Genomic DNA, 13,771 nt, shown 5'->3' on the forward strand with positions numbered 1-13,771 from the left:
CGGGCTCAGGCAATCCACTCACCTCGGTCTCCCAAAGCGCGGGATTACAGGCTGAGCCACTGAGCCCGGTCACTAGTTTACTTTTCCTAGAAGAGTTCCTTTTTCTCTGTATCCTCGCTAGCATCTGTTGTTGTTTGTCTTATTAATAAGCCATTCTTACTGGGGTTAGGTGGTATCTCAATGTGGTTTTGATTTGCATTTCTCTGATGATTAGTGAGGCTGAGCACTTTTTCATGTTCTGTTGGTTGCCTGTATGTCTTCTTTTGAGAAGTATTTATTCATGTCTTTTACCCACCTTTTCTTTCTTTTTGTTTTTTTGAGTCAGAGTCTTACTCTGTCACCCAGGCTGGAGTGCAGTGGCACGTTCACGGCCACCGTATCCGCGACCTGCTGAGCTTAGGTGATCCTTCTGTCTCAGCCTTCTCAGTAGCTGGAACCACAGGCATGTGGCACCATGCCCAGCTAAGTTTTTGATTTGTTGTAGAGACATGGTCTTGCCAAGTTGGCCAGGATGATCTTGAACCCCTGGACTCAGACAATCCTCTTTCCTCTGCCTCCCAAAGTGCTGGGATTACAGGCGTAAGCCACAACACCCGGCTTTTTTGCCCACCTTTTATTGGGACTATTTGTTTTTGTCCTATTGGCATATTTGAGTTGCTTGTAAATCCTAGGTGTTAGGCCTTTGTCAGATATTTTTCCCATTCTGTGGGCTGTCTCCCTGCTCTCTTGATGGTTTCTTTTGCTTTGTAGAAACTTTTCAGTTTGGTGAGGTCCCACTTGTCTTTCTTATCTCTTATGACATGGGCATCTGGGGTTTTGATCAGGAATTGGTTACCTATTCCAATTTCTGTATGGGTGTCTCATGCATTTTCGAAGATTCTTAGAGTTTGAGGTTTTATGTTTAGGTCTTTGATCCATTTAGAGTTGATTTTTGTATATGGTGATAGGTAGGGGTCCTATTTTATTCTTCTTCATGTGGTCAGCCAATTTTCCCAGCACTATTTATTGGATAGTTTCTCTTCTCCCCAGTAGTTGTTGGTGGAGGTTTTGTTGAAGATGAGTTGGTTGAGAAATTGAGGTTTTGCTTCCAGAATCTCTATTCTGGTCCATTGGTCTATATGCTTGTTCTTGTACCAATACCAGGCTGTTTTGATTATTGTAGACCTATTGTAGTAAAGTTTAAAGTCTGGAAGTATAATACTTCCCGCTTTGTTTCTTTTGCTAAGGATTGCTTTGGCTATTCATGGTATTTCATGTTTTCATATGAATTTCTGTATTGCCATTTCCAGGTCTGAGAAGAATGATGTTGGTAATTTAATAGATACTGCATTGAATCTGTAGATTGCCTTTGGTAGAATGGACATCTTAACAATGTTGATTCTTCCAACTCACGAGCATGGAATATTTTTCCATTTGTTTGTGTCTTCTTTGATTTCTTTGAGCAGTGTTTTATAGTTTTTGTTGTAAAGCTCTTTTACTTTTCTGGTTAGGAAGGTGCCGAAGTATTTCATTTTTTGAGAGTTTGTCCCTGTCATGAGTTTCTTATAAATTTTGTTGTTGCTATTTTTGTTGCTGTTTGTTTGTTTATTTGTTTGTTGGATTTCTTTTGATTTTGGGGGTGATATATGTGTGTGTTTTCAATTTTGCAGTCACGATGCATGCTGCAAAGTGTGTTTTCCTCCATTCTTGGGAAGTGTGTGGTCTCTATTTTTTTTCTCTTTCATCTGTACTTAATACCTTCTTAAGCGTCCCTTGTAGAGCTTGTCTGGAGGCAGCATAAACTCTTGGGATTGAATGTCTGGGAAGGATCTTAATTCTCCATCACTGATGAAACTTAGTTGGGTAGGAAATTCTTTGTTGGACTTGTTTATCCCTGAGAACTTTGAAGATTGGGGTCCAGTCTCTTCTAGCCTGTAGTGTTTCTGTAGATAAGTCTGTTGCTATTCTAATTGCTCTTCCCTGGTAGGTAGTCTGACCTTTCTCTCTCAATGCATTTAGCATTTTTTCTTTTATACTTGCTTTGTGTAAGCAAATTACTATGTGAATAGGAGTTTGTTTTCTCATTTGATACCTTGCAGGTGTTCTATGAATCTCTTGTTTGGAAGGTCCTGTCTCTGATGAGATGAAGGAAGTTTTCTTAGGTAACCTCATGGAATGTGTGCTCCAAAGTGGTCTCTGTCTCCCTTTCTGCCTCAGGAATACTGATCAGGTATAAGTTTGGCTTCTTAATATAACTGCACATTTGTTGGAGGCTTTGTTCCATCTTTTTAAGCTTCCTTTCTATGTTTTTAACAGTTTGGGTTAGTTCCATATTTTGATCTTCAAGCTCTGAGATTTCTTTCTTTTGCTTGGTTAATTCTGCTTTCCATTTTTGTCAGTTTATTATGTCATTTAGTGTTTTCTTTTTTTGTGGTCATCTTAGTTATCAGCTCTTTCATTCTTTCTTCTTGCCTTTCTTTGTTTTTATTCATTTTCACCATTAATACCTTGATAACTGTATTTGTGGCTTGAAACCAGTTATTCTGGGGGCTCTTCATTGTTTGAGTTCTGAAGTCTGTATTTTCAGGTGCTGTCTTTCCAGGGGTCTGGTGGGTACCTGTGTTCTTCCATTGATTCTTCTTCATTTGTGATGGATTTCCCACTGTCCCCCACTCTTTAATTCTGTTGCTCAGTGATAGGGAAGATAGCTTTCACTTCTTTTTGCTTTACTCTCTATTCTTCCTGAGTTAGAGCCTCTGGATTTGTTTAAGTTTGAAGCTGGGCTGGGGCTGGAGTCTGTGCTATCTTTTTGCAGTTTTAACATTTGATTAAGGTGTAATGGGGGGAGCTGTGGTTCAGTAGTTACATGCAGATCACAGTATCCGCTTGACTGGGGTGTGAACCCCCTGGAACCCACTTCTCACCACCTTACAATATGTTGATGTGGTGGGAGCATATGTGTACTCCCTCAATACGTCCGCTGCTAGGTCTCCTACTCCGATTGCACACGTCTGTGTTTGGTCCAGTGTGGGGGGTGGGGCATTTGTCTCTCCAGTATTGTGTATTTGGAATATCCTCTCTGGGTCAATGGTGGTCGATCCCCGAAAGGTGTGGAGATTGCCCCTTGGTCTCAGGATGTGAGCTACTAAGTACTGGGTGAGTTAAAGCAGGTCTCTGCCTGGGTTCTGGGACAGAGAAAGTGACATTGTGTGTGTGTGTGTGTGTGTGTGTGTGTGTATGTGTGTGTGTGTGTGGGGGGCACCAAATTCAGAGCAGTAATAAATTGCAGCCACGATTGCAGGGGAGTCCCAGGTGCTTGATCCTGTTTCCCCCTCAGTTGGACATTTGCTCACCCACTTGCACACACACATGCACACAGATTCATTCTTATGCACACTCAACCATGCATAGACTCACATACTCTGACCAGTTTCATCTTCATCTTGTCCCTCCCCCCCAAGTTTAATTTTTTTTTCTCTGATGATATAATTGTATAGTAAGAGACTCCACAGAGATCTTCAATGCCATGGAAGGCATCTCCTGATTTGTCTCCTCAGGTCTGCTACGGTGATGAGTGGGAAAGGGAATGGATAAAATCTTCATAACTGCTGCTCAGAATCACTTCAAGCATCTTGTGAAACTCTCCCACATAGTAGAGCTGACAGGAGCACTTGGAATTAGCATCCAAAAATTCCCTTGAGATTCAACCCCTTGATTCTCAACCCAAGTATGACTTTGACTCTGCATCTGCCATGGGATAATTTTAAGTATTATGTTCCTAATTCATTTTGAATGATTACAATAAAAGACTTGTTTGGAATGCACCATAAAAACTGTTTTCAAATAATAATACTTTTGTTTCTTGAAGACTAATGATTTTACAGCCTGAATAATCACTAATATGGTAAAAAAAAAAAAAAAACCAATATGGTAAGAATGAAAAGATAAAGCATATGCTAATTGAAATGGCAAGTATATTTCACTCCCTGATGCTTCTCTGATATTTTTTCTCTTGGATCCTGATTCTTTTGAATTTAAATTTGTATTGCATAATGCGCAAGTGTGTGTATGCATGTGTGTGTATGTGTTGCATGTAATTTCGTTATGTTATTCTTGGGAATTTGTTTCCATTACGAAACCCTATCACATTAGTTATAATTACAAAAAAGCTAAACAATAGCAAAAACAACCAAACAAAATCAAAGCAAAAAGACAAAGAACTTTAGTCCAAACAACAACAACAACAACAACAACAACAACAATACCCATGGGGTAACATAATTTAAAAACCTTCGAAGATGTTACCTATTATTAAATCAGTACAAAGGGTGAGTTAGTGTTTGTTATGTGATACTATGTGTATGTGAGTTGTCCAAATGAGAAACTTTTAGGCTGGACTCTGTGGCTCATCCTGTAATCCCAGCACATTGGGAGGCTGAGGTGAGTGGATTGCCTGAGCCCACGGGTTCGAGACCAGCCTGCGCAACTTGACAAGTCCTTGTCTATACAGTAAATAAAAAATTAGCCGAGTGTGGTAGTGTGTGCTTGTAGTTCCGTCTACTTGGAAGGTTAAGGCAGAAGGATCGCCAGAGCCCAGTAGGTCGATGCTGGGGTGGCCATGAGTGTACCACTGCACTTCAGGCTGGGCAACGGAGTGAGACTCCAACTCAAAAAAAAAAAAGAAGAAACTTTTAGTTCTGAGTCAGCTTTATAGGCTACTTTTTATCTAAGTGGGAAAAAGATCTAAAGGGAGATTTTTTTAAAAAGGGAGCATTAAGACAAGACATAAAGAACAGTTATTGTCAGGGAACCAAACCACAGGGTCTCTGAGGCTCTACCACTATCACAATTTTTTTGTTGTGGTTGTATCTTTAATTGAATTAGAAACATTTTATATGTATGTTTATTTAATAAAATGCTAATTTCATCAAGATGTTCTTCTTAATATAGTTTCTGTCACTTTTCTAGATATAAGAGATGGGGAAAGATTGGGTTGCTGGGTAAGTTTTTTTTCCCCCATTTATACAGATTTTCCCATTGAACACAGTGGAGAAATGTCCTAGGATCACTCTTATTTGGGTTTATTCATTACCCAAAAAAGTTGTATTTTACACATAGAATAAACATAATATTTCCTGATTTTGTCCCTGCATTTTGAAATTTATGTCTAATTAGTTGATAGGTTTAAATACAGAAATTAGTTTTGTCATGTGAGCATTGTCACAAACAAAGTATGTGCTCAGCTCTAGGTAGTTATTGCCACTGCTTTGAATTGCTATAAGCCATCATAATTAGTAGCAGCAGAGAGCTGTGACCAGAGTAGATCTTTATGAAACCTATGCAATGTTGTATAGAATTACAATTATAGGCAAGGTCAAAAGGGATTGAGATAATATACTACCCAGCAGTTTTGTCTGTTTGTTTGTTTGTTTTGTTTTAGAGTTTCAAATCTACTCAATCTCATGTCATGTTTGTAGAGTTTGAACTAGCACCAATCATCTTGGGTCAATACAGGAGCAGTGTGGAAGATGGAAGGATAGATGGACTGTATTTGAGTCTTGGCTTTGTTTTTACCTTTCTGAGCTTCCATTCCTTATTTGAAAAATGAAGATAAGTTATATTATCTACTGTGCCAGAAGGTAATCTGAATTAAATGTTCTAATGTGCATATATATGTGCTTTTGTAAAATTTCTAAGAGCTATGAAAATGACACTTAATGAATACTTCTACCCAGTCACCTTTCCTTTCTCACGCATTTCTTTCTCCTATTTATGTCAGTTCTAAGTAGTGTAATGATGATATTTGGGGATAAAGAGATGAGACTAAAGTGAGATGTATTTATTCTGCTCTGTGGGAAGTTGTATATGCTTCCCCTAGTCTATTTCTTTTAGATTGAAGGTTTGTGTAGATGAGAAAAAATTATTTTCTTAGGAAGATGTTGCTTGAATAACATCTCCTTGGTTAAATTATTTCTAAATATTTACTTTTTTTGGTATTTATAGTTATTATAAATGGGATTACCTTCTCAATTTTTTTTTCAGTTAGTTCATTATTTATGTATACTGGTTTTTGTGTTGAATTTTTTAGACACACAGCCTGGAAGTGTAGCAAATAACCAGTCTTATGACTTTATCAGTTTAGCATATATAGCATATAACATGGCATGCATATCATCTAAAGGAAGAGAGAAAGAGAAATGATAAATTATTGAGCAGTTATGGTGATAAAAGGAGATTGTTCCACCTATTTCTGGTTTAATATTTAAGGCAGTTTTGGCACCAGTGGGGCTATCCTTTCTAGGATGTGTAAGCAAAAACAGCAGGAGGGAATTGAGAAAGGTGCTATTTCATACATATGCTAGTCTGTCCTCCTTGTCAGTGGTCCTATTGCCACCTGGTTGCAGGTATTTATGTACTGCTTACAGACAACTTATCATAACTTGCAGCTTGTTTCTTTAGGGCATTCTCCCCCACACCCTATGTGGTAATGGCCTATACCACATGTGTTCTACCTGATAACGTCTCCTTAACAAATTTAATAATTATGAACAGAACCTAGTGTTGACTAAATTAATAAGAAATGCCATTTTACACTTATATTTTCTATATATAAGCACATAACTTTTGACTTTCATATTCTATACATAGACATGAATTCTTCAGCATCCATAGGTATATGCCTTTATTTACAGACCTGGGAAAATGACAGCCATTGCACTGTACGAGATGTTCAAGGGGAGTGAACCCAACGTACAAGTGTAAAGTTTTCTTCAGATCCTTCTATGAAAGGAAGCAAGTTGAACTGTCCTATTAATAATTGACACTGCTCTGATATTAATTATAAAGAGGTCAGACAAATCAGATGACTTATTTTTTCCCCTTGTGTACTAAAAATTATGTCAATAGAACTTTGTATGACCAAATTAATCTCATTCCCTGTTAGTAGATTAGACCAGTGTTTTTCAAGCATGTTAACTTGTGACCCATAGTAAGAATGTATTTTATATCATGACTCAACACGTATACCTACATACAAATATATAGCATAATTAAAAATATTGATTTCATGATCCACTAAACAGTTGCACAGCATAGCTTGAAAAACACCCCACTGTTTGAAAGCCAGTTAGCTAATATTTGGCGGCTTGTTTTCTTAGGGTCAGTTACAGCTCTCTCTAAAAACAATGCTAAAGTAGGAATGGTAAAGACTTTTCCCTTTACTACATATACATTAAGATTTTTGAGGCTTTTCTTGTGGGATCAAGGAGTGCTGTCATAGCCAATTTGAAAGATCAAAGAATAAGATAAAGATATTGAGCTGAATAGGTTTAGAAACTTCATAGGACAAAGACAGCCAGCTTTCTTTCCTGACAAAACTCTCTTTCCTCCTCTCTCCCCTCCATTTTCCATGTCACATGGATGTAGATATATAGGGAAGGATTGGGAGGAGGCATTTCTCCCTCAGTCCTTTTAGAGTGAATCGAGGCAGAAATGTCAATACATTAAGTTTACTTTCAACATTCCTTAATCACTAAATTCACTCAAGTGAATTTATTTCAGTCCACAAATAATTAGTAAGACATGTGTCAGACACTATGTAGAGTATATGTGATCCACATATTGTGAACCTTACAGTGTATTCTTTCTGCTATTTATTTTTTATAAACCTAGTACTCTCATTTTTTCCTAAGTCTTCAGTACTGATTCTTTTTTCCCTTCCAAATCTGCTCAGATCTTTTCTTCACACCAATATAACCAATAATAAAGTGCTGTCTCCAGAGGCATTTATACTTTTTAAAACTCAGATTCCTTCAAACTAAAGGAAAAATTTTAATCATCAGCCAGGAATACTGGCCCAGATTTATTAAGCATTTACTATGTTCCATACACTACTCTAATCATTGTGTGTGGATAAACTCATTTAATTTTCATAGTAGCACAATCAGGTAGGCACTATTATTATGTTTGTTTTGTAGATGAGAAAAATAAAGCACGAAGAATTTAAATAATTTTCCTAAAGTCACTAGGCCCTTAAATGGTGGAGCTCAGATATGAAATTAGGTAATGCAGCTTTATTACTCATGTTACCAAACACAACCTTCTGTTGCTCCTGTTGCCGCTGAGTTGCTTTTCTGTAAAATTGATCATTGTAGGTCCATGAAATCATACACTGACTAAGAAATTCCAGTCAGGGTCTGTTTCCAGTTCAAGGCAAGACCCTTTGCTACTTTAAAATTCATGGTTAGTACTCCTGTCTGTGCTCCCTGCCCTCTTCTAGCTGGGAGTTGGGACTCCGCCCTGTGTCAGAATTCACCGTTAGGAGCAATCAGATGAGAAGAAAAACATTCAAGACATAGTCTTCCTGGTGAAAGTTTTAGTTGATGGGTGTGCCAATTGTTATGCCATTGTTTTTCAGTTCCAGATTGACCCCTCTCTAGTGGTGATGCTGGGACTGGGATTCTGCCAACTATTCTTTGTTGTTGACTGGTTTCCTATTATGGTCTGCCGAAGGAATAGTGGAGGGAGATTGAAAAGCAGGAGGTGGGAGAAGAACCAGCTCCTTCCTGTTTATTTACTGTTATAATTAGCATTGTCTCAGAAATGCAACTTCATCTGGGTATCCAGAATATTATCTTGGGCCCAAAATATAAAGAGGCTGACCTTGGACTTGCAGAGGATAAGGGAGTGCCTCCTTAAATTTTGTGTCCTTGTCTCATTCTAGTTACTGCTCTAAAAACTACTCTTCATTGTAGTCTTTTGTAAAATGTACTTTAAAAATGTGGTTTTAACTATATTGTTGAACAATTGTATTTTTAAAATTTATTTGTTTGTAGAGATGGGATCTCATTATGTTGCCCAGGCTGGTCTTGAACTCTTGGCCTCAAGTGATTCCCCTGCCTCAGCCTCCCAAAGTGCTGGGATTATAGACATGAGCCACCACATCCAGGAGACAATTGTATATTCAAAAAAAATTATTTTATTTTAAAATTGACACATAATAATTGTACATATTTATGGGATACGTAATGATGTGTCAATGCACATAATGATCAGATCAGGGCAATTAACATATCTGTCATCACAAACATTTATCATTTCTTTTTGTTGGGAATATTTAATATCCTCCTTCTAGCTATTTGACCCTATATATTATTGTTAACTATTGTTATTCTACAGTGATAAAAATGCTAGAATTTATTTCTTCAACCTAGTTGTAATTTTGTATTTTTAAACAAATTTCCCCTTGTCCCTCCCTTTCCTCCTCCCTTCCCATTCTATAGTATCCTCTGTTATACTTTTTGCTTCTATAAAATCAGCATTTTTAAACTTTGACATATGAGCGAGAATATGCAATGTTAACTTTCTGTTCCTGGCTTATTTCACTTAATATAATGCCATCTGGGTCTATCCATGTTTCTGTAAATCATGAGGGATTTAATTCTAAGTAATGACTGGATAGTATCCCATTTTGTATATGTACCACATTTTCTTTAGCCACTTGTCTATTGTTGGACACTTAGGTTGATTACACATCTTGGCTATTGTGAATAGTGCTGCAGTAAACATGGGGATGCAGATGTCTCTATGATATACTGCTTTTCTTTCCTTTGGATAAATATCTTGTAGTGGTATTGCTGGATTATATGGTGGTTCTATTTGTAGTTTTTTCAGGAAGTGTCATACTGTTTTTCATAGTGATTGTACTAGCCTACATTCTTACAAACAGTGTTTAAGAGTTCCCTTTTCTCCACATCCTTGCCAGCATTTGCTATTTTTTGTCTTTTTGATAATAGTCATCCTACCTGGGACGAGATGATACCTCATTGTTGGTTTTGATTTGCATTTCTTTGATTAGTGATGTTGACCATTTTGTAATATATTTGTTGGCCCTGATGAATTTAAAAAATCAGTTGGCTATAGGCACATGGGTTAATTTCTGGGTTCTCTATTTTATACCATTGGTCTATGTATTTGTTTTTATGCCAGTACCATGCAGTTTTGGTAGCTACAGCTTTGTAACATATTTTAGATCTGGTGGTATGATGCCTCCAGCTTTGTTCTTTTTGCTGAGAATTGCTTTGGTTATTCAGGCTCTTCTGTTGTTCCATACAAATTTTAGAATTTTTTTTTTCTATCTCTGTTGAATTTTGTTGTTGGGATTTTGAAATTGATAGAAATTGGATTGAATCTGTAGCTTGGTTTGGATGTCATACCATTTTAACAATATTAATTTTATGATCCAAAAGCATAAGATATGTTCCCATTTGTTTGTATTCTCTTCAGTTTCTTTCATCAATGTTTTGTAGTTTTCGTTGTAGAAGTTTTTAATTTCCTCGGTTAAATTATTTCTAAATATTTACTTTTTTGTTATTAATAGTTATTATAAATGGGATTGCCTTCTCAATTTTTTTTTTCCAGCTAGTTCATTGTTCTTGTATACTAGTTTTGTGTGTTGATTTTGTATACTGTAACTCTTTTGAACTGATTTCTCAGATCTAGGAGTTTTTTATTTTTGTTTGCCTGGAATTCTTTTTTTAATCCTTTCACTTTGGTATATTTGTGTCTACGGGTGAGATGAGTTTCTTGTAGGCAGCATTGAGTTGGGTCTTTTAGAAAATATCTATTTAGTCAGTCTACATTTTTTAAATGGAGAATTTAATCCAGTTATATTCAAGGTTATTATTGATAGCTGAGGACTTACTTCTTTTATTTTGTTGTTTTCTGTTTGTTTTGTATATCTTTTGATCTTTACTTCCTGTCTTATTATTTTTGTATTGGGTGTTTTTCTCTTATGGTACATTTTGATTCATTTCTTTCTCTTTTATATATTGACTTCACCAGTAAATTTTAAAGTTTGGTACATTTTTATGATTATGATTATCATCTTTTCACTTCTAGATGTATGACTCCCTCGATCATTTCTTGTGAGGCTAATCTAGTGTTAATGGTTTACTTTAGTTTTTGATTGTCCATAAAATATTTTTATTTTTTCTTCATTTTTGAAGGATAGCTTTGCCGAGTATAATATTCCTGGGTGACAGTTTTTTTTTTTTTAAAGTATATTGAATATATCACCTCTATTTTCTCCCCCTGGCCTGTAAGGCATCACTGAGAAATTCACTGTTAGTCTAATGAGAATTTTCATATGCATTACTTGATACTTTTCTCTCATTTCTTTTAGAATTCTTTCTTAATCTTTGACTTTTGACAATTTGACTACAATGTGCCTCTGAGAGGATCTGTTCGGGTTAAATCTATTTGGAGTTCTTTGAGTTTTCTGGATCTGAATAGCTATTGCTCAAAACTTGGAAAGGTTTCAGCTATTATTTTATTAAATTTGTTTTCTATACCCTTTATCTTCTCTTCTTTTTATGGAACATGCATTTTAAAGATATTTATTTGCTTAATGGTGTGCCAAAATTTCTGTAAGCTTTCTTCATTTTTTAAAGTTCTTTCCTTTTCTCTCTCTTCATCTGCCTGTGTTATTTCAAAAGACCTGTCTTGAAGTTCAGAAATCCTCACAAAATAGCAATAAAATAAAATAATAAAAAAAAGAAATTCTTTCTTCTGCTTGGTCTGATATATTGTTGAAACTCTTGATTGTATTTTTTATTTAATCATTAAATTCTTCAGCTCTAGGATTTCTGTCAGGATCCTTTTAATGATATCTATCTCTGTTGAATTTCTCATTGAAATCATGAATTGTTTCTCTGATTTCATTGAATTGTCTATGTGTATTCTCTTGTATCTCACTGAGTTTCCTTAAGATTATTATTTTGAATTCTTTTTCTAGCATTTTATATATACTGAAGAATTACTGTTATCCTTTGGAAGTGTCATGTTTCCTTACCTTTTCATATTTGATGTGTCTCTACATTGATTTCTATGCTTCTGGTGGAAAAGCTGCCTCTTCCAATTTTATAGAGTAGGTTTCATAGGGAAAGAGTCAGGTCTTGGACTGTCAGTTTGGGTGGTACATTGGCCTTGGTTCTAGGGTGGACACACTAATGTTGCATCTATGTAGTTTTCTCAGCTGTAATCCACACTAATGATGTGACTGAGAGAGTTTTGTGGCAGCAGTGGCATGGCTTTGCTGTGGGTGAGCTTCCTGGCGGTTTTTCACATAAGGGGCACACTGTGTGGGTTGACCAACTTGGGGTTTGGCTTGCTTCAATTGGGACCATGGGGCTATTACTCTTCCTGGGAGTGTGGGCACTTGCTTCTTGGCTGTCCTGGAGGTGTGCCTGCTAGGAACAACCTGTGGAGCTGTTTTCAAGCCTGGGGTGCTGGCGCACAGCAGGGCCTGGGGGTATTTGTCAGAGGTGGCCCCAGAGCTGTTTCTCAGGCCTGGTATGTAAACATATGGCTCCTCAGCTGGCCTGGGTACATGTCTGCTGGGGGTGACCCATGAAGCTGCTTCTCAGGCAAGGGATGCAGGTACAAGGCTGTTTAATTAGCCTGGGGGTGTGTCTGCCAGGGGTAGCCCATGGGGCTGTTTCTCAGACCCTGGACATAAATACACAGCTGATCAGTCGGTCTGAAGGCATGTCTGCCAGGAGTGGCCCAGGAGGTAAGTTCTCACGCCTGGGTTGCAGGCACAAGGCTGCTCAGCGGTCTTGGATGCATTCCTGCTGAGGGTGGTCCATAGGACTGTGTCTCAGGCCTGGAACGTGATCACACAGTTGATTGGCTACCTTGGGGGTATATTCTTCTCTGTTTATTTAATTTTTATGACAAAGTTATTCCTCTACCTTGTTAAAAATATTTTTATGAATACATTTAATAGATCTCTTAGACACTACCATTTAGACATTTGTATAATCATTAGAAACATGGTTACACTTTTTATCTTTTTTCAATTCTTACAATTCTATGAGGTTAGTAGGATAGATGTTTTTCATTTTACAGATAGGGAAACTGAGGTTCTGATAAATTAAATGTCTTTCTCAAGTTTATTAATGCACTAAATAGCAGAATCAGGATTTAACAATTATTAACTGCTATTACTATTGATAATAATAATCAGTACTCTTTACTGAGGGTCTGCTACAAAGCCACAGAGTCAATGAGTGTCAGATTTGGACTTTGAACTCTCATTTCATCCTAAAGACTGAGAGCTTCATCATACAATTTTGCCTTGTTAAATCAGACCATGTTGGGATTGTGTGGTTCAGACTTTTCTTCATAAGGATTTAGAAGAGAGAAGTGCTCTGGCAAGTTTTCCAGCAGATGCTTAAAGTTCAATTAGACTTGAAAAGATGAGTAGGAATTAGGAGGAGAGAGGAATAGAGGATAGAAAAGAGGTGAGAGAAGAGCAGAGAAGAGGAAGGAGAGGAGAGGAGTGTGGGAGAAATAAGCAGAAGGGGAACTCGTCTGAAACAAAGAAGCCGTCACTGATGAAAACATGGAAGTGTAAATATATTGTAAGACACTGTGAAGGCCAACTATATTAATGTGATAGACATGTGCTAGGGAGTGAGGACAAATTAGATTGTTGAGGTTATTTTGTGGTCCTTAGGGTCCTTAGTTCCATAGGACTGTGTCTCAGGCCTGGACCATGATCACACAGGTGACTGGCTGCTTTGGGAGTTTATTCTTCTCTGTTTATTTAGTTTTACAACAAAGGCATTCATCTGCCTTCTTAAAAAATATTTTTATGAATACATTTAATAGATTTCTTAGAAGCTACTGCCATTTAGATATTTGTATAATCATTAGTAACATGATGGTGGCCAGGCTCGGTGGCTCAGCCTGTAATCCCAGCACTTTGGGAGGCCGAGGTGAGTGGATT

The sequence above is a fragment of the Carlito syrichta genome, unplaced genomic scaffold, assembly GCF_000164805.1.
Source record: "Carlito syrichta isolate Samal-C Ts95f unplaced genomic scaffold, Tarsius_syrichta-2.0.1 Scaffold315843, whole genome shotgun sequence".
Taxonomy (NCBI): Eukaryota; Metazoa; Chordata; class Mammalia; order Primates; family Tarsiidae; genus Carlito; species Carlito syrichta.